The 26,129-nt window shown below is 40.9% G+C and overlaps 1 non-coding gene across 1 annotated transcript; it reads right to left on the reverse strand.

The window, feature by feature from the left end:
* Positions 1–4,450: 4,450 nt before the first annotated feature.
* LOC143662818 (U6 spliceosomal RNA) lies at positions 4,451–4,554 on the reverse strand. The gene has a single exon (XR_013165592.1). It is a non-coding gene; the product is annotated as a U6 spliceosomal RNA (small nuclear RNA).
* Positions 4,555–26,129: the final 21,575 nt, after the last annotated feature.

Consider the following 26,129-nt stretch of genomic DNA (forward strand, 5'->3'; position numbering starts at 1 on the left):
AGTCTCCTGAGAACCACATAAATTCACCTGCCCCAAAGGCCTCACCTTCATATCCTAGACAACTCACCCAGACAATTTCTTAAAGATTGTTAATAGAAAAGGACTCAGGAAACAATCATGGTGTTCATAGCCGATAGAGGAACTTGGAAAAGAATGCCTGATATGCCAAATTATTTCATTTGAAAGCTTTGAATCTTGTATTTCCTGCAGTGAGAAATTCTTTGAGGTACAGAGAGTACACACATGATTGGGTCGTTAAACCAAAATGACTAGACCAGTTCTTGTTTTCCACCAAAGCTTTATTTAATACCACCTGTACGTTATTAATGACAACAACAATACCCAAAATAACTTGACACCACTGACTTTCTCTCATTGGTCTTCTGTTGAAGATGAGGCCGCTGGTGAGCACGTTTTGATTGAATTACTCAATTTCTTTTGCTGGATTTTGGAGCTGGAAGCCCTTTGACAGAAAGGACAGTATTTCTACGACTGCTCTTTTGCCTGGCACAAGGGATGGACTAAAAAGCTGCTTAATTAGTAAATTACTGAAATGAAAGGTGTGATTTTTTTTTCATTGAATATAATGGCCATTTAGTGTTACTTCTCTCAATTAGACACCCACCCTGGATTAAATATGGGATGCAAAGATAAATGAGTTGCAGTCAATGTCCTGCAAGAACTTATATACTCCAGATGGGAAGACAAGCCTGGTAAGCAGCTATGAAAGAACTGCTGCATTAAGTCCAGGCCAGAAGTAGGGGGACTCTCCTCTTCTTGGAGAGAGAACACAGCTGACTTCCCTACTGGGTTTTCTGTACCTGCAGGTAGCTCAGTCTCTTTTCATAAAGAAGAGTCCTGATAGTGGCACCAGTGGGACACACAGTATAGAAAGTCAGATGTTTGTCAGCAACTTCAGAGTTCAGTAGACTGGGAAAAGCTGGAGTGTCTCACTGTATATGTGAACTGCAGACCTGTGCTCTGAGCTTTGATCCCCCACAGGATCCTTGCTGCACTGCCCCACCTCCATCCCAACACTCACCAAATGTCCTACAATAGAGAGACTTTGGAACAGCAGGAGGGCAGAGATCAAAACCTAAAGGTATGGAAACATCTCAAGGATCAACAATAGAGTAAGAACCTGCATAGAGTTAAACCTCACTAAAGAGTAAACTAGATGCTCTTCCCTGAAAACCAAATTTTCTATCAGTGAGTGACTTGGCCACCTAAGAGAATAGAGGTCATTAGGAAGGTAATTCAGGGCTTTCCCAAGTGGTTTCTGTTTAGACTATCAGTTTGGTAGAGAAGTAAGCGTATCCCTAATGTATCATGGCATAGGGAAGTCCTGAAATTGCACAAGGAGATGAGGTTTTGTGCTTCCTCAAACTGCACACCTGCCTGGCCTCAGAGCACCCTCACATATAAAATAAAGTAGTGAACTGGCTGAGCTCTGAGATCCCATATTTAATCTGTTAGCTTCTCTGCCCTAACAAATCATTTCCCTAAAACCCTCTATCAGCAAAGCCCAACCATGTCTTTTCATTCAACGACTACTTATCATCACTAAAGGCCTTTCTCAAAGACAAAGAAAACTTATAGGAAAGAAAAAGTAAGGGAAAAGGAAAAAAGACCCAATAATCTCCTATCCCAGATATTTATCCATCACAGTGCTTTATGTATAGAGTGATTTTTCTGTTCCATTTAGATTATTATCAAACTGTAAAAGAACTGTTATCTCCCTGTTTCTGCTTTTTACTTTAAGCTCTGAGACCTTTGTCCTTCTATATTAGGGGAGCTGTAAATACTACAAGAAAATGTTTACATTTTAAAAATCCATTTTCCTTGATCATTTGTGGAAGGAAAACACATCTCTGTACTAACATACCAATTCATCTTGACTTTGTAAAAACTGTTTCTCACTGAAACCACATTTTATGCAAAGCCACCAGAAGGCTGCCCTCCCATTCAGCAACATTCATTTCTCCCAGATTTTGTTATAATATTACTATGTCTCTCCTTCAGTCTTCCATTCTTTTGGACTCGAAATGTCCCTGAGAAAGCTTAAACACACTCCAAGTTGGGAAGGAACACGACAGGTAGGACCTGCCTTTGTAAACTTGAGACACATCTATTAAAAAGATTTGGGCTTTGGTAGTTTGTTATACTTTAAATTTGTAATTTATGCTAGCATAGGATTTATTTCTAGCTTTTAGAAAAATGTGTTTGGTACTCTTTTCTAAGAATCAGAAAAAACCAATCCAGTTTATCAAGAAACCAAATAGCAGCTCTCACTTGGTCTCTGGGAAAACAAACACCTTGCCAGTGAAGCCTCTGATGGCAAGCAAAGGTTAAGTGAAGGACAGGCAGGGGAAATCCAAAGGAGACGTTTGCAACAGAGTTTTGGTGAATCTCAGCCTTCTGTAACATTGGTGCCCATATGCCACACATATACACGCCTCAGCGGGAAGCACTCCAGCCTTTCAGATCAGAATGCCAGCCAACATGTGCTCACCCAGGGCACTGGCCTTGGCAGGAAAGAGTCATGTGTGAACCAGTGGAAAAAATAGAAGAAGATGGGAGAGAGGTCATCACCATCACAACTCAAACAACTAGGACTCTCGCTACTAAGGAGTAACTCTAGAGAAGGTATTTCTTATTCATTTTAAACACAGTTGGAAAAATATAATGGGAGGCACTCTGTGATGAGCCCTTATTGGAGGTGTCCTTTTTTTTCCAAAGTCACTTACCCAAACATGTAGTAGATGTCATGCCTTACAGAGCCATGAAAGACCAAAATAAATATCTTGACTTACATCCAGAAGAAAATTCACCCTAGTAACAGTATTGATATGAAACCCAATTCAGTCAACAACATCATTGAAATGACCATAAGAAAAGCATTGTTCTTAGACTGGAGAGCAGGGAAGAGATTAAAAAAAAAATAAAAGTGGACAATATTCAGCCACTTCCCTCAAGAGGGGAGTATAGAATGAGATGGCAGATAAATGAATCTGGCACATATTTGGTGCTCAATTAACATTTTCTGAATAAATGAATGATTAAATGGTAAAAAAATAAATAGAGGCAAAGAAGAGGAGATGATTTCTGGCTGGGGATGCATGCCCAACAGACGACACTTGAATTTGACCATGGATGGCGGGTAGAATTTTCTCAGTGATAGTCAGAAATTCATTCCAGATGAGGCTTTAGTGTCAGAAAGAATAGGGACTGAAGAACATGCAAGCTCATAGCAAAATAGCTAATGTTATGGTTTGAATAGATTATTTGTAGGACTGATTAGGATTCGTGGGAGGCAGCTTTGGGTTTGAAAAAGGAAGCTTCAAATGTCAAAACACTTGGGACTTTGGGGGCATTTTTGGTTTTTGTGTTTGTTTTTAGAATCATCGATGAGGGTCATCAATTGGTCAGTCTATTTGCAAAACATGCTTTGTTCACTGCCTTGGTGTCCTCATCTGCATTGGCCTGAGCCATTGCAAGTACATCCCAAGGCTCTCAATACAACCTTGTAATTAGTTTTTTTAAAATTATGTATTTATTTTATTAGAGAAGTTGTAGGCTTATAGAAAGATCATGCAGAAAACACAGAATTCCCAGTAACTGCCTCTACTTTTAACATTTTGCCTTAGTGTGCTACCTATGTTACCTTTGATGAAAGAACATTATTATAGCTGTAGTGTGAACCATAGTCTGTCATTTACACTAGGATTCTCTGTGTTGTACCATTTGTGCTGGTTCAAAAGAAAGCATGCCCCCCAGAAAAGCCATGTTTTGATAAAAATCCAATTTCATAAAGATGGAGTAGCCCCTATTCAATACTGTATGTTTGAAACTGTAATCAGATCATCTCCCTGGATGATGTGATTTAGTCAAGAGTGGCTGCTAAACTGGATTAGGTGATGACATGTCTCCACCAATTTGGGTGGGTCTTGACTGGTTTATTGGAGTCCTATAAAAGAGAAAACATTTTGGAGAATGAGAGATTTGGAGAGAGCAGAGAATGCTGCAGTACAACAAAGCAGAGAGTCCACCAGCCAGCGACCTTTGAAGATGAAGAAGGAAAAAGCCTCCCAGGGAGCTTCATGAAACAGGAAGCCAGGAGAAGAAGCTAGCAGATGACAGCATGCTCACCATGTGCCCTTCCAGATGAGAGAGGGACCCTGACCATGTTCACCATGTGCCTTCTCAGCTCAGAGAGAAACCCTGAACTTTATCGGCCTTCTTGAACCAAGGTATCTTTCCCTGGATGCCTTTGATTGGACATTTCTATAGACTTGGTTTAATGAGGACATTTTCTCAGCCTGTAAACTAGCAACTTATTAAATTCCCCTTTTTTAAAGCCGTTCCGTTTCTGGTATGTTGCATTCCAGCAGGTAGCAAACTAGAACACCATCTTACGGTTGTTGTCTGTTTTTTTTTTTTTTTTTTCCAGAAAAATATGGAATACTTCATGAATTTTCATGCCATCCTTGCACAGGGGCCATGATAATCTTCTCTGTATGATCTAATTGTGTTTTATGCATTGCCTAAGAGAGCACTTCTGATTAGTGTTTGAAACAAACTGGACTTGGGCAGTCAATGCGATCCAGATCATGGAGGTATGAATTTTCAGGGCAAGATAGAAAAGGCTGCCACCTCTTAACCCAGCATGGACAGGACAAGGAAGGGTCTAACTCCCCAACAACCTGTGGAAAACAAAAAGCAGCTGAAGTTTCCATGGAATTCAAACCAACTAATAGTTACCAAGAACTCACAATGTACCAAATACTCTGGTCTCTACTACCAAGGCTTCTCCAGAAACAGACAGCTTAGTAGGGGACATAAGTCACAAATAACCTTAATGAGCTATCATGAGAGTAGTACAAACAGAGTGCAAGCAAGAGTCAAAGAATAGGATCATTTGAGTTTGGGTGCCTTGGGAAAGAAGTTATGAAACATCATGTTTTAGGCAAGAGGCAGGAATGGGCAGAAATGGGCCTTTTGGCAGAAAACCAGCAAAGGCTTAGGGTGGTGGATCTCAGCTCTGGCTGCATATTAGAATCACCTGGGAAGCTTTTAAACAATTTCTCATTCCCAAGACTCATTCCTGAAATTCCCATTCAATTGGCTGAGGGAAGGTCCAGTGCATCAGTGTTTTTTTTAAAGCTCCCTGAGTGATTATAACATGCATCCTGGGTTGAAAACTACTTCCACTGAGCAAAGCATACTGGGGACTTCAGGGGAAGAATGAGCTATACTGTTTGGAGAATTCTGGCAAGGAGGTGAGTGGCGTGAGACAGAACCTTCAATGTTGGGGAACAACTTACTGTTAGTGGGCCATGGTGAGCCCCTCCCAAAGAAATGAAAGCATTTTCTCCTTGGACAGCTCAGTTGTTTAGGACAGAAAACTAAAGAAGAAGCTATTTTATGCATTTCAAACCAAGAGTACGTGCTGTGTTGGTCACTGAATGGCATATTTCATGACTTTTTCTAACAAATCCTTCCAACCAGCACTCTTAAGCAATAGAGTAGAGAGAGGGGACAGAAAGATTTCACTTTATGTTGGCACCTATATCATAAAGGAGAGATGGAGATATGAAAAGGAACCTTTCTGTCTCACCTTCCTCTACCCCAAAATACATCCCAGGGCATTATGGGAGTGGTCATTCCTCAATATTTTAGAGGAACCACTGCATTTCTTTGGCTTTAGGGGCAGGGCCAACCATTCCAATGATATCAAGCTCAAGTTGTAAGCCTCAGACTTATCCAGAGCAAGTGAGCATTCATTTAGCAAAGTTTACTGAGCATTTGTTTTGTGTGCTAGGCACTGTGTATCAGGGGCTTGAGAACAGAGCTGTCTGCCCACATGGAGCTTGCCGTCTAGTGGAGCAGACGGACATGCATACAGGCACTTAGCCTCTCCCATCAAGAGGGCTGATTAAAGTTGCTACTGGAGGACACAGGAGAGACACACCAGCCAGTCCAGGTCACCAAGTAGGCAGACAAGTGGCGAAGGTAAAGGGGGATACGGGGCAGCGGATTCGTTGTAGGCAGTGGAGGCAGTGAGAGCTAAAGCATATGAAACCTGGCAGAGGACAGAGGGAGACGCCTTCCAGGAACTAAGAGTTGTTACATCAAATATGTCAGGAACTTAGAACCGCTTGGTTGAGCTTGTTTTAAAATTAAGCCCAGAGAAAGAAGCAGAGAGAAGTCTAAACTTCATCCTCGAAGGGAAGCTTTTAAGGGTTTTTAAGCAAGAAAATTAACCAGTCAAGGTTCATATTTTCAAAGGTGGCTCTGTCTGTGGTACGGGAATGGATGGAAAAGGATCAAGCTGAGGAAAGGAGCAGCCAGCCAGGGAAGAAAGAAAGGGCAGCATTGGTACAGATCCATCCGTTTGACCAGGGGGGACTTCTTGGGGACTTACAGGCACAGAGGGAAGAGAATAAGGCTGATGATACTTCTTTCAGGAAGCCTTCATTTCTGGGGAAATCAGTAAAAAAAATTAAACAAATGCTAATGCAAATGAACACTTAATTATAACTGTGGTAAACGTTAGGAAGTAATGGTAGAGGTGGCTGTGAAACACATATAACCTAGGGGACCCAGCCTGATGTGGGATGTCAAAGAAGTAATATTTAAAGTTTAAGACTGGAAGATGGATTGGCAAAGGTCTGGGGTTGACAGGCAGGTGGACGTGGAGCCTGGGGGAAGGCAGGTTGTGGCAAAAGAATATGTATGTGCTACAGCATGGATGAATCGTGAAGACACCATGTTTTGTGAAATCATGCGAAATGGTTAAAATGAGAAAATTTTTTAAATTTATTAATTACAAAAATTAACAACAAATGAACTAAAACATTAACATGTCATCATTCCGTTCTACATATATAATCAATAATTCACATCATCATTTAGTTGCATAGTCATCATTTCTTAGAGCGTTTGCATCAATTCAGAAAAAGAAATAAAAAGGCAACAGAAAAAGAAATAAAACGAAAACAGAAAAAAAGATTATACATACCATACCCCTTACCCCTCACTTTCATTGATCACTAGCATTTCAAACTAAAATTAAAATGAGAAATTTCATGGTATATAAATGTTAACACAAGAACAATTTTAAAAAACAAACAGCCTCCCCATTTCCCATTTTACAAATAATTGTCTTTTTTCTGTAGAGCAAATGTGAATATTTTCTGCAATTGCTGACTTATTTCTCTAACTATTTCTCTCATTGGACTATTCTTTGAGGAGAGGCCCCATGACTTTTGTTCCTTTCATTTGTCACATCACTTAAGGTACAACTTCAAGTATGGGAAGCTCAATTAATGTTTGTTGATTGACCCATAATGGCATTTTTATAAATAAATTCAGCATAATTTATAACAGTCTGTCACCTTGAAAAAAAAAACAAACTTATAATCATGTGCCACGAAGAGTGAGCCCTAATATAAACTATGGACTTTAGTCAATAATATAATTATAATAATATTGGCTCATTAACTGTAACAAATGTACCACACTAAAGCAAAATGCTAATAATAAGGGAAGTTGGGGGAAGGGGAAATATATGGGAATTCTGTAATTTCTGCCTGATTTTTCTATAAACGTACAACTGCTCTAAAAAAGTAAAATATTTAAAACAAGAGAGTATGTATGGGCAAAGGGCCTAGGTGGAAAGAGGCTTTTGCATTTAAGAGGCAACCCCAGCCCAGGGTACGAGGGGCGAGTGGGCAAGAGGAGGCCAAAAAGGTCAGTGAGAGCCCACTTACAGGACCCAAACACAAACTGAGACTGCGGCCTTTATCCTCAAAGGGTAAGTTTGATGGAGAAGAGGAATGGTGTATCGGATTTGAGCTTTAAGATCACTCCAGCTACCGGTGTAGAGAATTCAACAGATTTCAAAAATGCCAAAGCACTACAAGTGATCAAAGTTGTTGCCAAGGACTAACACCATAGAAACTTCCGCAGAGGAAGAGCAGCCCATAAAGGAGGCACAGAAGAAGCCACCAAAGAGTCAGGAAGACCATCAAGGGAGAGTAAATCCCTAGAAGCTAGGGGAAGAATGCTCAGATGCAAAGTCAAGTAAGATAGGAACTGAAAAGTTTCCACAGGATTTGGCCCTAGCAAGCTCTGGTGACCTTGGGGAAAGCAGTTGCAAAGGAGTGGTTGATCCAAGCCAAATGCCACTGGTTTGAGGTGTAAATGCAAGTGAGGAAGCAGAGAGAGATAGGCTGATGGCTTGTTGTGAGGTCAAATGAGATAAGGCATGTAGTAACCATGGTGCTTACTCATTATTCTTAGAGCATGAAGCTTTGTCCAAATCCACAGGGCCTATAGCTATTTTACTATGTGCTTTGTGTTTTACAAAATCATCTCCATTAGTGGTCAGAAGCCCCGTGAGAGAGGAATTATTATTCCATTTTACAGATGATAAAATTGAGGTTCAGAGAGGCCACTTGCCCTACCCTGCTATCAAGACATAGAGTCAGGATTAAACCCAAGTCTACCCGCCTGCAAAGCCCACATGCTTTTCATTATACCACACTGCCTATTTGTGAATGGAGACATCTCCAAACAGAAGTATCTGGAAAGTCCTTGAATTCCCATACTATTGTGACCACAGTAACTGGACCTAGTTCATGCACTCTCTACCCCCTTAGATCGGGAGACATTAGACCATACAGTTGTAACCTGCATGAGATTCAAAGTCAGCCAGACCTGTGTTCAAATTGTGCCTTTATCACTTGTTATCTGTGAGCTTTAATTTTCTCATCAGAAAAACAAAAAGAGAGAAAAATCTATGGGCTAAATGTTCTAAGAAATGATCATGATGATGAATATGCAACTATGTGATGATATTGTGAATTACTGATTATATATGTAGAACGGAATGATTATATATTAAGAATGTTTGTGTTTCTTTCTTGTCACATTTTTTAAATTTAAAATTAATTAAAAAAATTAAATTTGTTAAAATAATGTTTTAAAAAATCTATGGGCTATATGGAGATGATTTAGTCGTGGGGTTACATGGGAGGGTGTTTGTGTTTTGCACACCTGACTCAATAAGTGCTCAGTAAACAGTGGTTGGTATTTTTATTATTCCTCCACATCCTCCCCCATCACACACCTGCATAGGAACCCACACCCATAAGTTCTCTCCCACGGGCTAACCGACAAGAGCAGAATGCTGCTGCTGGGCCCACCCAGCTCAGACTGAGCTGTTTAAACTCGGAACCACACTGCATGAGTCACTTCAGGGAAGTCCCCTGACCGAATGCGTCTCCTTCACCATTACCTTCCCCTTTGGCCAGCCATGCCTTTGGTTTCTAGAAAACCTTCCCCATCTTCCAGAATTTCCTTTTAAAATGCCAGGAGCAGGGTCTGTTGAAGTGACCTCTGTCAGACAGAAAGCAGGCAGGAGGCAGAGAAAACTCCATCAGTGCTGGTAAACTAGAGTTTTAAGGTCACCTTCTCTAACCCTGCACCACCCCATTTGGACCTTGGTATAATTCAGCTTTCATGCTTCTCTGAAAAACATGTGGTAAAAACTGGCAATGCCCCTTAGTCTCTGCAATATCCCATTCCCAAGAATGAACGCTGGGTTCCATTTGCTGTATGTCCTTCCAGACCTTTATCTTTGCACAAATAATTACACGCCTATGTTTGAAGGCGATAATGTCAACATATTTCCTCAGCTTACCCAATAGCACGGATATCTCTCCATGTCAGAAATACTGAACTATCCCTTCTATTAAGAGTCACATAGTTTTCTGTGGTGTAAATTTTCCCACGTCTTTTAACCATTAGCGCCAAAATTTTGCTCTCAAAAAAGCTACATTTCTATGAGACAGAATCCCAGAAATGGAATTGTTTCATCAAACTCATTCTGAAAAGCTCCAGGTTGCCCTCTAAGAGTGCTTTCATTTCCTTTCCAGGTCTGCAACAGGAGGGAATCAGGACCCATGTCCTCTCATCATCATGACTGCAATTGTAATTCAGTGGTTTAACTGAGTCTACCAAAAGCATTTAATTTAGTTGAGAATACTTTAAGAAGGCACATACGGGGTGTTATGAAACAGGTACTCCCATATAGTCTAACTGTGGTGTGAAAACTTTAAGGGAATTTCCCAAGACTATATATTGAGTCCTTCAATTTATCTATAGCTTTATAACAAATTACTTTATTTCTTGGGGTCTATCCTAAAAAGATAATTTTTAAAATTTTTACAAAAGAAAAAGAAACTTATAACCAAAGTATCATTAACCAACAATAAATGGTTAGATATAATGTAATGGAGAAAAATAATCTGATATATGATGAACAAAAAAAATAATAAAAATTGAAGCATGAATTTCACACGAAATATACAGAAGCTGTATGAAGAAGACTGCAAAACTCTTTCATGTCGAAGTTCTTTAAAGAAGGCTTGAATAACATTTCTAGATGGAAAGACTCAGGCAACAGAAAACAAAAAAGAAGGCACAGAATACACATTGGAAAGATTGTTGTATAAAAATGACTGAGCACTGGGGATAGAAAGAAAAGAAGACACCATCCCTTACTGACTTTTTCAGTTTAATAGAAAAGACAGAGAATGTTCGGGGGCGGGAGATGGCTAATATGGGAACTCTGTACTCTTTGCATGCTTTATCTTTAGAACTACAAGTGCTCTGATTTAAAAAAAAAATGAAAGAAAATTAAAAAGCAGAGAAGATTTACAGAAGAACTGCATTATGATAACCATGATAGTAGAGCTATAGGATGGGGTAAAGACATGGACAGCAGAATGAACTTGAAAAAATTTGACATGCGAGTGGCAGGGAAGAGCAAAGAGAGAGTGACAAAGGGCCAGAGCCTTAAGGACACTGAATGCCATATACTTTTTTTTCTTTTAAACGTTTTAAAACTTTTTCTCCTTCTTTCTTTTTTTTTAATACTTTTTTTTCCCAAAGGAAACCTATTCAAACCTTTGAAACCAGAGAACCAACGTGAAGATTTTTATTTTGGAGAGCTCACTCAGGCTGGGAGTACAGAATCGATCAAAGGGAGGCCAGACTAGGGATGAGGAAATGGGCTAAGATGTCCCTGAGGCTTGCCTGAAGGTGTGGGCTGTAGGGACCCCGCGAAGGGCACAGATTTGGGAGTTTTCAAGGAAAAAGAGTGGTGCAGATTCCCTGCTGAGCCTTATTCAACAACAGGGTGGGGGCCCAGGCAGGTAGAGATGCAAAGGATAAAGAGTTTCTTAGGTCACTGGAGGGATCGATTTTAGGTCACTGGAGAATTTATTGATTTTACTAGTGTGTGGTCCCATTTCAAATAATGCCTGATCAAAATGAGAAGTTGTCGGTCACCAGGTTTACTGAAAAGAAAGTCTTGTAAGAATGTGACAAGGCGCACATTTTTGAGAACAGCCTTGGGGTGAGGCCATTTCCTGGGAGAAAGTAGGAGATGAAAGTCTTGGGTGATCTGGCCCTGTTGAGGCTCCGAGGTCCTCTCTGACCTGGGGCCCTATCTTCTGATCTAGCTGCTTTCCTTTACTCAGTTTGTAATCCCTTTAGCAGGACAAAGGGCCTGAAGTGCCCCCACAGACTCTCTGGAGGGGGGCCCGGGGCGGGCGGGGTGGGGGGGGGGGGCACCTACAGACAAACAACTGCGGAAGTTTTTCAACACGAGACCATAAATGTGTTAAAAGTGAGTTTTGAACAAGACGTTTCAAACCCCACAGATTTCACTGCCACGTATAATCTTGATGAGCCCAAACACTGCCCTAAACTTACTGTACGGAGACAATAGGCTTCTCAAAGATTCGGATGCCTGGAGTGTTCCCTCTGCCCCCCACCTAGTCAGAGACTTATTTTCTGAGGCCTGGGAATGAGCTCACCCTCCGGGGCTGTAATTCGGTATCGCCCCAAGAAGGATCACAGGACACCCTCGAGTGTGTTGCCCAAGCGCTTCCAATGCACTTCAGAGAATAACAGAGGCCAGCATTGTCGTTTCCATCCCTCCCCCCCCCCCCCCCCAAAGAATCAATACTAGCCAGTCGGCGTAAACAAATCCTCCTCTGCTCAGATGAAGCCGCACAGGAGCCTCCGGAGCAGCGGGAACAAGGCGGCTTTGTGCGGCCTGGCCCGGCGCCGTCCCGGTGCGCGCCCCTGAGAGGCGGGACCCGGCGCTGCGCGCGTGCGCGTCCGCTGGGAGCTGCCCGTCCGGGAACCAGCCACGGGCTATTTGAATAGCTCTTTTGGGGTTGCAGGCTCGCCCCAGGCTGAGGCTTACCTCTCCACCCTACCAGAACCGAGGGACACTTTTTTTTTTTTTTCTTTGTCAGTGTCTGGCCTCATTTCAGTGAAGGAAGCAGAAACAGATGAGTTGCAGGGGGTGTATGGGGGGCGCATGGGAAGGGCGGGGCTGGTGTGTCTTTCCCACTCTCCGGAGACCAGCCGGGAGCCTTACACAAAGACCCTTCCGTCAGGCAGCCGGGCAGTGCCAAGTGGGTTCTGTTTTCACACCTCTGGGTAGAGATAAGAGGTAATGCTTGGGAATCATATAACCAAGTTGCGAAATGAAACCGATCAGCTAAAATTGACCATTTTAGGTGCCAAAATGGGAGCTAGCTTGGTAGGTCCTCAATGAGGCCCCTGTTTTCCTTCCTCCTCATCCAAGAGCAACGCATTATTATCGGTCTCCGCTTGACTGGCCCATTGGCTAAACAAAGATGAGGGAATCTGGGGACTTGGGCTCAGTGGAGTGCACCGACTTTTTCTCATTACCTTCAGGAACATTCTGAGGTTATCTGACATCAGGAAGCCTGAAGTACAGGGAACTGTTTCATTAGCAGGCAATCCCTGGCAGGAGCTCAATTGCCCAGACTTTGGGAGAGTGAGGGGATGAGGGCTAAATGTTGAAGGACCCTTAGCTCTCCGGACTCCTGAGTGCTACCAGCCAGGACTCCCTTAGCTCAGGAAAGCGTTATGTGTAAGAATACTGCATTCAGGATGCACACCCAATCCATACATGATCCACTTCCTAAATGGCTATCGGAGGAAGCCTCTTTTCTTTTTTTCCAGCAGAAGCAGTAGGGAGGCACTACCCTTGGAGGGTCCAGAGTCTCAGGCTCACCCTGCTGTGCTGCTTCTTTGGATCTGATCCAGGTTACAGTTTTGCCTATGCCTCATCTCTTCTGGGCACTTTTACAGCTCATGGGCAGTCACCTCCCCACTGCAACCTGGCTCCTCTCCAGTCAGTCAGGACAAAGAAGCTTCCAACCCCAGGGTCAAAATCTAGCTAATTACAGACCACCACTGTAATTGTAATAGTGTCGGAATCATCACCCCCCCCCCATTACTTTCCTTGAGCAATATTGAGGGTATCATGAACTTTGTAGACCTTGGAGTCAGAGATAGAAGCCCACACATTCTCCACAATACCTTGCACAAAGAACATTTATTAAATGAATGGATGGGGAAATGGGTGGGTGAAGAAAGAGAGACCGTCCTATCGTTAAAACATAAAGGTAGTGAATGGTGGCGCCCGAACAGAGCTAACCAGATTATGAATTTTCTGGGCTGAGAGTTGTGTAGGAGGCAGGCACGGGGAGAAGGTGACATGCAGTTTAGCTTGTCCTTGCAAATACTGTACTACTTTTGCATCAATGCATTGGTATCAACTAAGCCAAATTCAAATAGGAAACCTGATGGAAACTGAAATTCCCGAGGTTGGGGACCATTCAAAGACTAGCAGAAGTGAGGGGAAGGACATCTACTTTGCCTTCTTTTTTCCCAGGTTCCTTGATCTTGATGATGGCCGTTCTGTGGGTATAAGGTGCCTTTCCCATGTTTAGAGTTTAAGTTCTTTCCCATGTCCTTCTTCCCTCTTGCTTAGCAGAACTTAATTCTCCTCCTAGTTATTCAACAATCCTTTCAGAATAGGGGATTTCAATATTTGCATAAACACTACTTAGTATATTATCATCCCATGGACTCCATGTGCTGAAAGGTTCTATCTAGCAAGCAAACTGCATTTATTAAGTAATCTGTTTTTGTGATCAGCATAGACAGCCTGTGGCACCTGGGTAGCTATAATGCCTGCCCAGAACAAAGGGCCTGAGTTTCTTTAGCTTAGGCATCCTTATCCCAGTCAATGCTTGAATTTTCTTCTGCCATTTGTTTGACCATTAGAACGGCCAACAGAACCTCCCCCACCCAATACTACCTCGAGATCCCAGGTTAGAACTAAAGACAATGAACAGAGCTCCTTTTAAGGAAGTGCACTTTTTAGAGCTTGCAGAATGCAAAGAATCCTTTTCTTCTAGTTTTCTGGGATAGTAAAAGCTAGTGGACTCAGGGACAGATATAGAAAACTAGCCTCCCAACTCCGCAGCCCAAAGGTTGATCAAAACAGCCCTTTCATCTTGCCTGGCTATCTCCTTTCCCCTAGCAAGAACTGAGAGCCAGATTGTGGAAGAGGGCCCCACAGAGGTGGGCACCGTTTGCTCCTCTGTGCCCCTACAAGGCCCGTCTTTGTCCATCTCCTTCAAGAATTTATGTCTTGGGTGGTGGTAGTTATGTAGCTGTGACATTAGCACCATTTAAAGCCCTCTGTTATCTGGCCCTAACCTACTTTGCAGAGTTGCTTATCTCCCTCCCCACCCATTCTACTCATTTTGAAACCAATGGTCTGGGGAAAATCAGGGCCCATGGCTGGGGGTGGAGAAACAGTGGTGGAGAGGGAAAGTTTAGGAATTTCAGGGGAGGGTGGGTATAGTTAGGAAAAGCATATTTAGTATGATAATTTTACAGGCGAAAAATGAAAGCAAATGCTTATTGCTGCCCCAATATAAACTACAGAAAGCAACAACTGCTAAAATCTTGGCTAACGGAGATCCACAGAGGAAAACAGGAACCAGCCCAACCCAGGGAGGCAGTCAGCCTCTCCAGGACAGGCGGAGGGAGAAAGAGCACCAGATTCTTATATTTATCGAAAGGTGGTAGGGGTTGAACAAGGTTGAGCACTGCGCAGACTGTTTTCTCAGCCCGAGGAAACATCCCAGTCCCCTGGGCAGGTCATGCATATTCCCACCTTCCAGCCTTTCCTTTCCCTGGCTGGCAACCTGTCCTCCAGCCTCCTCCTCTTCTAGGAAGCCCCAGGCTCCCCGCCACTCAGGTCAGCCTACCCTCCTATCCCCACCCTGAAGTCTTGGCACCCTTGTCTGCACTGTGCTGACCCTCAGACTACGCTGGCTCCCTGCATCTTCAAGGTCAGCACTGCTACCTCATTTTCCTGGCTGGTCTCCTCAACTTGACTATAAAGTACCTGATTGCGAACCATCTCTACTATCATTGCCATAGCTGCCCCAGGCTAAGTTTGGAACTTTTTAAATGATCTCATAGCATCCTATACTTTTTCCTTTGTCACACCAATTTCCATAATTAAACTCTTCTTATACACCTTTGTTTAAGAGTTTCTCTTCTACCAGACACCAGGGCCTTTTTTGTTTTGATCATCAGGGTAGCAGAGATAGTAGTTACCTTTCACCAAGGACATGCTTGGATATACTCTGGGTCAAGAACTGTGTACAAAGAGCTTTGCAGACGTCATTCACATCAACTCAACAAAACAGGAGTTACTCCCATTTTGCAGCCCAGGAAATTTGGTGTTAGAATATTGCTCAAGCAGATGAACAATCAAATAAAGGTGAAAATAAATAAATAATAGGGGGAATAAGGAACCTAGGATGCTTAGGGTGTTCCTTTTTTATTTATTTATTTTGATTTTTAACTTTTTACTATTGTATAGCATAAGATATATACAAAGCAAAGAAAGAGAAAAGCAATAGTTTTCAAAGCACTCTTCAACAAGTCATTACAGGACAGGTCCCCAAGTTTGTCACGGGCTACCATACAATCCCTTTTTATTTTCTTAGTAATGAAAATGTCCTGAGAGTCACTGTGGTGGTGAATGCACAACTACATGAGTATACTGTGAGCCATCGAGTGTATACTTTGGATAGATTATATGGTACATAATGTGAAATTATATATATATATATGATATATATATGAAAATATATCAATAAAATTGCATTTAAAACAAAAGAGTGTTGCCCAAGCTCACCCACTGATCCATTTGGAGGTGAGTTTAGAACTCATGTCTGTCTGATTCCAGTGCCTTGGCACTTTCACTCCACCACGCTGCCTCTGATCCCCTTGGCTGTGAACACTGCGTTTGTCACAGGAATGAGTGGATGACATGACACTGAACAACTTACCTTCCATATCCTTCATAGAGACCATGTCTTTCCCAGACTGTTTTATCCTTTTTATAAAATTTTTTTCAGATTTCAATGCTCATTCCTTTTCCCTTGGGAGACCTCCACGGATACATATGTATCTTTGTAAAATATATTGTGCTGTTGTGTGTACAGATTCGTAATCTACATAAGTAATGTAGTCATTAGAGATTTCCTCTTTTTTTAAATTCTTCAACCAATGCCATGACTTTCAAAAACATACCAGTGTATTTATAACCAATTCTTTGCTTCTAAGTGCTGGGAAAATCCCACAGTTTTATGTCCACCAACTTTGATGCCTCAGTCGCCTTTGCTTCTACCGTCTCACATAAAACCCAGGGCACTTTCAGTCCCAGTTGAAGGGGCTACATTATCCCATGAGCTTTTCAGACAATCCAGCTGCAGGGCTGAGGCTGGGGTAGCAGGCTACCCGCTTCCCTCTGACATCCTGGGCTGTAACAAGGATAAGAAGTAGCCTGCCAAACCCTTTTGGTTGTGTCCCTATCATCTAAGTCTCCAAATATACCCTTTGAAAGAATTTTCTACTGCATGGCTTAGTTTTTCCTTTCTTATAAATTTGTGCTACAGAAAACCACTATACGTTAGTGCCTCTGCAGGCAGACTGGAAACAGAGGGCCTGGGTTCGAATTCCAACTTCACCACTTACCAACTGTGACTTTGGGGGGTACTTAATTTCTCTGTGTCTCAGTTTTCCCATCTGGAAAATGTGTGTGTGTTGGGGGGGCGTAGTAATAATACTACTACTAATAATAATAATAACAGTACTCACCACACAGGGTCAGTGCATTTAAAACTGCTTAGCAGGTAGTAAGGATTTCAGAAATGTTGGCCCTCATTGCTAAAAAAATATATAAGCCTCCCATACCAATGCAAGGTGTTAATAATAGGGTGGTTGGTATGGTATGTATGAGTTTTTTCTTCTTTCTTTTTTATTGCTTTTGCTGGAGTGATGCAAATGTTCAAAACAATGATCATGGTGATGAATACACATCTATGTGATATTGTGAGCTATTCCATGTATGGAATGTTTGCATGTTAAGAATGCTTGTATATTTGTATGTTAAGTTTTTTCAATAAAAATATTTTAAAAAATAATAGGGTGGTATATGTGGATCCTGTATTTCACATATGATTGTTCTGTAACCCACAACTTCTCTAACAATAAACAAATAAATAAATAAATAAAATGCATAAATGGGTCTGAACCCATATAACTATTTTTAATGCATTTTATTGAGATATATTATATAGTCACATACCATATAATCATCAAAATTGTACAATCAGTGGTTCACAGTACCATCATATAGCTATACATGCATCATCACAATAGATTTCTGAACATTTTCATTACTCAAAAAAGAACAAAAGTAAAAAAGAATACCCAAAACATCCCATACCCCCTCCCCCATTATTATTTATCTGTGTGTGTGTGTGTGTGTGTGTGTGTGTGTCTTTTTTTTTCCTACTCATCTGTCCATACACTGGATAAAGGGAATGTCAGTCACGAGGTTTTCACAGTCACACCTTAAAAGCTCTATAGTTATTCAATCACCTTCAAAAATCAAGATTATTGAATTACAGCCCAACAGTTCCAGGTATTTCCCTCTAGCTACGCCAATACCCCCCAAACTGAAAAGAGATATCTGCATATTGCATGAACCTGCATAACTATTTCTATAACTTTTGATATCATCAGAAAAGAACAATTGAGATGTTAAAAAGAAAATAAAAAGGAACAGAAAATGTGTCTGGCTACACCAAAGTAATTCTCTTTTTTGTAATCTTCGGTGACAGAGCCTTTCCAGGCCTATTTTGGACTTCCAAGACCAAACACTTAAATATAAACAACAGAAGCCCACAGAAATCTGTCCCCTTCTCTCCATCCACCTCAGAGCGAAGGAATTTTGGCTCCAGGAGAACTCGTTCCTCTGGTTGTAAGATATTCCTGGCTGTCACCATTGGTTTTCTACCAGCTTGCCATGTTCCAAATCTGGAGCCCTTGAGAATAAAAGCTGGTTTCAGAAGAGACAGGATCAACCCCTGGGAGCCTGAGAAGAACTTCCCTTTCATGTTGTGGGTAACTTACAGCAACTGGGTCCTGAGAGCACTGATTGCGGATGTAGTTTAGGAGGCAGCTCTGGTGGGGCTCAGGGCCTGAAATTTATAGCTTCTCTGTCAAAGACTGATGCAATTTTTTTTTTCTCTCCTTGAAGATGAAAGGGTACAATTGCACACATTGCCCCATCTCCTGCATTTTGTAAAGTGCAGGTTCTGTGGTGCTCCTTTAATTTATCTGGAGAATTAACTTTTTGTAAAGGGTATGCAGGTCTCCCTAACAAGCCAGAGTTAAGGGCCTAGAAGAATAAGCTCTTAAATGGACAATTTGGTGGCTTTTCAAAAAACTTCTTCGCATTCATCCTGTTATGCTCCTTCCCACCTCTAAGGCTATTATTTGTATGGGAAAACTCCATGGAAAGACCTCGTGGACAAAGAAAAGCCAGTCCTACTTCAAAGCTATAAATTCACCTCCTGTACTTCTTTGATTCCCCCACAGTGCCTAGCGCAGTGCCTTGCACAGGAGATACTCAAATATTTGTTGATTGATAAAATTCCAGGACTTTGATGGGAGTGAAAGGAGTACTTTTGTCTAAGGAAAGATCAATGGGTGTAGATACAAAACCCCTTAATTCTCCTTATCAGGTGTGGTCGACATTCTAATTCCACTAAAATATTTAAATGCAGAAGTTGCAGCCTCTGTGAAATATTTTACAAATTTTGGAGTCTGCCTAGGGAGGTGAATTCATTTGTTAATTGCCGACTGACAGACATTTATCTAGTGTCCACTTGGGTCAGACTCTACCCTGGGGGTTACAGGAAAAAGAACAATAATGGGGACTATCCTTGCCCTCAAATTTACAAGTCCAGAGTGGAGGCTATAGGCAAGAGAACAATTGAAATATTAGAAGGTAAGGATGTCAACGAGGGTATCAGCAGATATGAAGTAGAGAGTGAGGTTGAACTGCGTCTGAGGACCAGGAAGGACTGTCGAGTAGACTTGGCATCTTATGATGCTGTCACCTAAGCTTTGATTGTGGGCTGCGGTCCCGCGAATGGTGGACTGACCCAGCAGCAGTGAACCTTTGGAGGAGGCCCTTAAACTTTTCACACCCCAATTTTCTCACTTTAAATTTGTTTCATGGTTATATCAAACTTACAAATTTGCTGGGAGAATTAAAATTGTAGTTTGAAAATTATAAAATGTGCACAAATAAGCTATCTGAACAAGTATGTATGCTAACACCCACCTGGGAGGACTGCGGTAAAAGGGTTCATTTATTTTGTGCATGTGAGGTGCTTAAACAGCTTTGATACCTGGGCAAATGTCTGAACCATTTTATTATTATTTTTCTATTCTTTATTTTATACGTCTGCATCATTTCTTTTTTTGCACCATTTTAAAATTAGTTAACTTCCTACCTTTTTTTGAAACTGCAATTTTCCCATTTAGTTTTTTGGTTCTTTGTTGTATTTTGGTTTTTTTGGTTTGTTTGCTTGTTTTTAAATGCAATTTTATTGAGATATATTCCTGTATCCTTTTTTGTTGTTGTTGTTTTCTCCAAGGTTAAAACAAAAAAGTCAAGGCTGAAGAATTGGAAATTGTCCTTTCAAACTGCTTTTTAATTTTGTATAGAAGAACTTGACCTGTGATGGTAGCTTAATATCGTGAGGGTGAGTAACATCCCTGACTTGTATACTTGAAGGTAACTAAAATAGGAAATTTTATGTTGTATGTATTTTACCACATTAAAAAGCTTTTAAAACCACATAAACTGTGCAACACAAAGAATGAACCCTAATGTAACAATGGACTTTAGCTAATAATAGAATTATAGTAATGTTGGTTCATCAGTCGTAGCAAATGTGCCACACTAATACAAAGCGTCAATACTAGGGAAAATTGTGTATGTGTGAGGTTGGTGGGGTACTTTCTCCATCATTTTCTATAAATCTACAACTGTTCTAAATAATAAACCTATCGTGAAAGAAAGAAAAAGAAAGTAAGAAGAAATGAAAATGAAAGATAAAGAAAGAAAGGAAGGAAGGAAAGCAGGAAGGAAGGAAGAAAGAAGGAAAGAAAAGGAAAGGAAGGAAGGAAGGAAAGAGCCACAAAAAAGTTGCCCCAGAGTCAAATCTTCGGGAGGGGCTTGAATGTGGTTGACATTTGATAAATTGACAGTAGCACTGGTTAATATATTTAATTTAACCAATCCATGAAGATAAAGGTCTAAATACTCATCTAAATGTTCACCAGACTGGGTGGAATTTCATTTGACACAGTTTATTTTTTGGAAGTTGCAGTAATCTACAAAAATAAAACAAGAAAGTAAAGCAGAAAATGGCTTTAGATACCAACCCCACAGGTACTACTGCAAGTCAAAATGACATATATTTTTTTCAGATTAAGATTGAAAGATTCCTCGAGTCCTTTCCTACCTAATTTTTTCTTGTTCAGGCATCAACGCAGGCCATGTCAAAAAGTGATTCTTTATTAGTATTTCTTCAGTGTCAGGAGACCCTTAAGAGAAGGTCAGATGTGTAGTCAGTCATGAGTAAAGAAAACTAAATGCAGACATGGAAGCCAGGGAATTGTTTGTACTCTCCACCCTACTCAGTTAAGAAATAGTGAAGGATGAAGGGAAATGGGCTTAAATTAAATTAAATGGGTTTGCTAACTTGGCCTCCTTTTCTCCATTTCCTAATCCTTTTATAAATTCCATTGAGATGGGATTTGCTTTTAGACTGATTACGTGCCTGAAAATCAGCATAATTACCAGATATTCATTGAAAGGAAATTCCTCATCTTAACTCTGTTTAGTTTCCTCTCTAGTATTCAGTGGATGGATGACCTGGCTGGAACCAGTTCCATCTGGGGCCCCTGGGCCTTCCCCAGGTCTTCCAGAGGTAAAGAGAAACTTAAAGATAAATCCCTCACTTTAAAAATGAGAAAACCAGGCCCAAAAGCAGGCAAGGGGTTTTTCCCAGCAACTCAGTGGCAAAGCCAAAAATAGGGGCTTTTGACAGAGAATTTTTTTGAATATGGAAAACTCAGGCTTCCTCCATTTCTCCACTTCCCTTTTGGCTTCTGAATGGCTCTTCTGGAATGTTCCAGGCCAGAATTTTTCTTGTTCTTTCTTTGGCCTTCCTAAAAAGTTTCAGAAATTCTGGCATCAATCACCACTATCTTCTGAACAGCAATCACTTGCTGATTGTCATAAATGAGCATTGTAGGAGCCTGAAACAAGAGTGAGATAAAGTCCCTGCTTTTACAGGGCTTCAGTATGGGTAGCGTGATCTGAGATTTAAGGGAAACACTAATAATAATTATAATGTTATTGAGCCAAGTGCTACATGCTTTATTTGTCCATCTGTTCTAATCGTCACATTAAACCCCACAAATTGGGAAACTGAGACCAGCTTAACGTTCTCGGAGCTCCCTCCAAAGCCCATGTGCTCGAAAGACAAAATTATACCATCTCCCATGAAGGAGTGGGAGTAGAAGAGTAGAATGCTGAGGAAAAAGAATAATATGGGCCCTTTCCTCAGGGAGAGTCCTGAAATATTAGACAGTCTCATTTCAAGCCTCAGAAAATACTATGTTTTATTTTTATCTCAGCAAGGATGCTTACGAGAGGACAAAGTCCCTCTTCCCAGCACCCCTTCAAGATGGACTGGCTATTCTGATGCTTTAATGTTCCCCTTTTACAAACAGAACCATCATAGAGGTCTTTAATTTCTCCTTATTTTTAATGAATTTCTTAAACACATGTAACGTTTCTGAGTACCAAGCATGCCTCTCATCATTTAACCCTCACAACTTCGAGAGAGAAATACCATTATTATTCCCGTTTTACAGATGAACTGAGGCTTAGAGAGGTTAGGCAAAGAGATGATGCCAGATTCAAACCCAGGCAGTTAGGCTCCTGAGTCCTGGATGCCTCCTACATGCACAACAGTTGCTGAGAAGATGCCCAGCAATAAATCGCACCTCTCAGGATTTGAGTTGCTTTGCTTTACCAGTATGGAATTGTAATGTGGCCTGTAAAATTTACACTCAAGAGCTGCCTCCTCCACAATCTCTATAACGGTCTGGGTGCTCAGTTGGTGCTCAATAAAGAGAAGATGGCCTGAATGAGCCAAAATGTTTGTGAAGGCCAATGTTGAAAGAGGTGCCCTTCACTGTTTCCTTTTGCTTGTTTAGTCTGTAAGTAAACAGACATTTGGATCAGAAAAAGCAGCTGGAAATGTGGACCAAGGACAGTCAGGGAACATAGAAAAACTCAGCATTTCTGAGGCTGGCTAAGGTAGAAAGTGTTTTTGTTTTTGTTTTCTTTTCTTTTCTTTCCACCTCCCCCACCCTTTTCTTTTTTGGAGGAAAATTGTAGAATAGCTTAATTTATAGTCAGATGGGATAAAGTTTTCATTGTTCCTTTGTAATGCTCCATATTTCCCAGTTAATTTCTGCTTAGTCCTAAAGGTTTCATGCAATTTAATCTCTGTGAAAGAAGATTTTCTTTAAATTTGTTTAATCATCATGATGATTTATTTTCACGCCTCAAGAAAATGGCCTCACAAGGTAAACCAGCTCTACTAAAAATTGGTTAGCTGAGTAACTTTGCAATGATTAAAATATCCAGGAAGTATTGAAACAATTCTTAATAAAACGTTGTTTTCACATTCTAACTCAAATAGGAGAGACAATGGGGAGTCAGGAATGGCTGTTTCTTTCTAACCAAGCCATAGACTTGGCAGTGTGTCAGGGATAATAATTCTTACCTACTCCCCCTACCTTTATTCCCAGGAGGCTGGAAATGACTGAGACATCAGACTAAAATATAATACCCCAGAAGTTCAACAGTGACTTGTGTGTGCAAAACCTTATGAAAAATAGACAGGAGGACCTACGAGAGAATTTACTACAGTGAGGTCTCATCTTTTTATTGGCTTTTCACAAGAAAGATGGGCAATAGGACAAGGCTTAGAGGGATTTGGTCCTTAAGGTGGTGCTGGAATACTTTTAGCCAGTAGCCATTGGGTAATTGAATGAGGAGATGGAGTGGAAAAGCTCAGATAATAGAGTATCTGAACAGAAGGAGGAATATTTTATGTGATCTAAAGAATTGTGGGCAGGTAGATGGACTTTGGACATTATCTTGAAGATGATGGTTGTGGTAGATTGTTGGCAAAAATGGCAGAGATAAACCCTCCCATCCCTGTTCACACATTCCTTTGGAATGTGACTTTGCCAATTCTCCCAAGAAAGGTGAAATCCATTGCCTACCCCTTGAATTTGGGCTCGCCATGTAACTTACTTTGACCAATAGGATGTAGCAGAAATGACATTGCACGATGTGATGGTTTGAGGCTGTTTTTACCCTAGAAAAGCCAGGTTCTTTAATCCTGATTCAATATTGCTTGGTGAGATCTTTTTGATTAAGTGGTTTCCATAGAGAAGTCACCCACCCAACTGTGGTAGGACCTTTCGATTCGGTGATTTCCTTTGAGATGTATCTCTGTCCATGCAAGGTGGGGTTGCTTACCGGAGTCCTTTAAAAGGAAATCATTTTGGATAAAACCTCAGAGCTGACACAGAGAGAGACCTTTGGAGATGAAAAAAGAAAACATCTCTTGGGAAGCTGTTTGAAGAAGCTGGGAGAGGAAGCTAGCAGATGTTGCCATCATGTGCATTCCTAGAAGGTGTTACAGACCCTTCGGCCTTTCTTGAGTAAAGGTATCTTTCTCAAGTCAGCATGTCTTTCTCTGAATGCCTTAGTTTGGACATGTTTCTGGCCTTAGAACTGTAAACTTGCAACTTAATAAATTCCCTTTCTAAAAGCTGTTTCATTTCTGGTATATTGTATTCCAGCAACTTTAACAAGCCAGAACCATGACTTTTGAGCCTAGGCCTCAAGATGTCTTACAGCTTCCACTCTTACCCTCTAGCAATGCTGAAGGAGCCCAGGCTAGCCTCTGAGAATGAGAAACCATGTGGGGAAAGAAGCCCAGCTGATAACCAGCACCAACCACAAGCATGTGAGTGAGACCATCCTAAATTGTCCAGTCCCAGCCCACTTGCCATCTAATTACAGCCACTTGAATGACCCCAGGTTTGATCAAAAGAAGAAATGCCCATCTGAGCCCAGCTTGAATTGCTGACTCAGAGAATTGTGAGCAAATAAAATAGCCTAAAGCCACTGTGTTTTCAGAAGGTTTGTTATGCAGCAATAGATATTTGATGAAGAAATTGGTACTGGAAGTAGGGTGCTGCCATATAAAAACCTAAAACATGTGGAATTGACTTTGGGGCCAGGTGGAGGGTAGAAGCTGGAAACGTGGTATAAAAATTGTTACTGGAAACTGGAAATGCAGTGAGGAAACTGATACAGGAGATTGGGGAAAAGGGCAATCTGTCTTTTGTTGTGACAGAACAATTGGCTAAAATGCTGCCTGCTATAGCATGGAAGATAAAAGAAATACACTGATGAACTGTGGATCTAAATAAGGAGATCTCTGTCTTGAAGAGAGAGATAAACTAAAGGAGGAACTTTTCAGTTTGTAAGTAGAATTTAGAGGGAACACAAAGGGCCTGTACATGCCTTATTGAATAATAGAACCAGTTTTCATCTCCAGACCTCTCTAATTGACAAAAGAGTCTTGGAGTAAGAAATGGCTTCAGGAAAAGAAAAATTCAAGGATGTGGCTTAACAATCACATTTTTAAGTGATTTTTTGTCAATACCTAAAAGGATCTAGTAGGCTCTGTCAACTGGACAAAAGAGGTCTAAGAATATTTTTTTTTTCCTCTTAGTAGTATTTAGATAAATAGAGGATCTTAATGTGAATATAGACCAATTTCTTAGTCTTATCCTTTTTTTCTTATCTTTTATTACTGACAAATCTTCACATATATACAGTCCATACATGGTGTACAATCAGTGGCTCACAATATCATCATATAGTTGTGTATTCATCACCATGATCATTTTTAGAACATTTGCATCACTCCAGAGAAAGAAGTAAAAAGAAAAAAGAAAAAAACTCATAATCATATACCCTTTACCGCTCCCTCTCATTGACCACTACTATTTCAAACTACCCAATTTATTTAAGGTCTAAGAATCTTAAAGACATTTTCTTACAGCTGCTTGACTTGCTGCCCAGAAGAAAGAGAGAACTGGCTAATGAAATATATTATAATCTGATACACTGGAAACCCACACACTTTTTAAAGGAGTTGTATTAGATTGAACTAAAAGGGATAGAGTCAGTTCAAAATATAAAGAGGCCTCCCATTATTATTGTAAACGTTGGCAAAATATAAAGACGACTCTGGGTCCTCCAATTTTTATGGGCAGGAAGCAGGCTGGAAAGCTACTCCACTGAAAACTTGGTCCATTCTTAGAGAAGAGGATATAACATCTCAGAGAATGGACCAAAGCAGAACAAGAGTCAAGGAGAAGAATGGACTAGGGAAACACTTCCAAGGAACAAAACTGGGCTCTAGTTAAGGAAAATTCTTTTCCCTTCCTTTCTTTTCTCTGAAAATATGTGCCCAGCTGAGTTTACCATGGGTGAGTGGCTGCTATGTGTCTCCAGTTCTTCCCTTTTTTGACTGGGAATGTCTACAGGGCTATCTGGTCTCTGACTCACCATAGTATATCTTGGAGCAAGACACTGCAGAAAACCTGTATTTTTTGTTTACAGGAATCTCAATCCAGAAGAGTCATACCAGAGGAAGTATTTTTAAAAGGTG

The sequence above is a fragment of the Tamandua tetradactyla genome, chromosome 18 (assembly GCF_023851605.1).
Source record: "Tamandua tetradactyla isolate mTamTet1 chromosome 18, mTamTet1.pri, whole genome shotgun sequence".
NCBI classification, from domain to species: domain Eukaryota; kingdom Metazoa; phylum Chordata; class Mammalia; order Pilosa; family Myrmecophagidae; genus Tamandua; species Tamandua tetradactyla.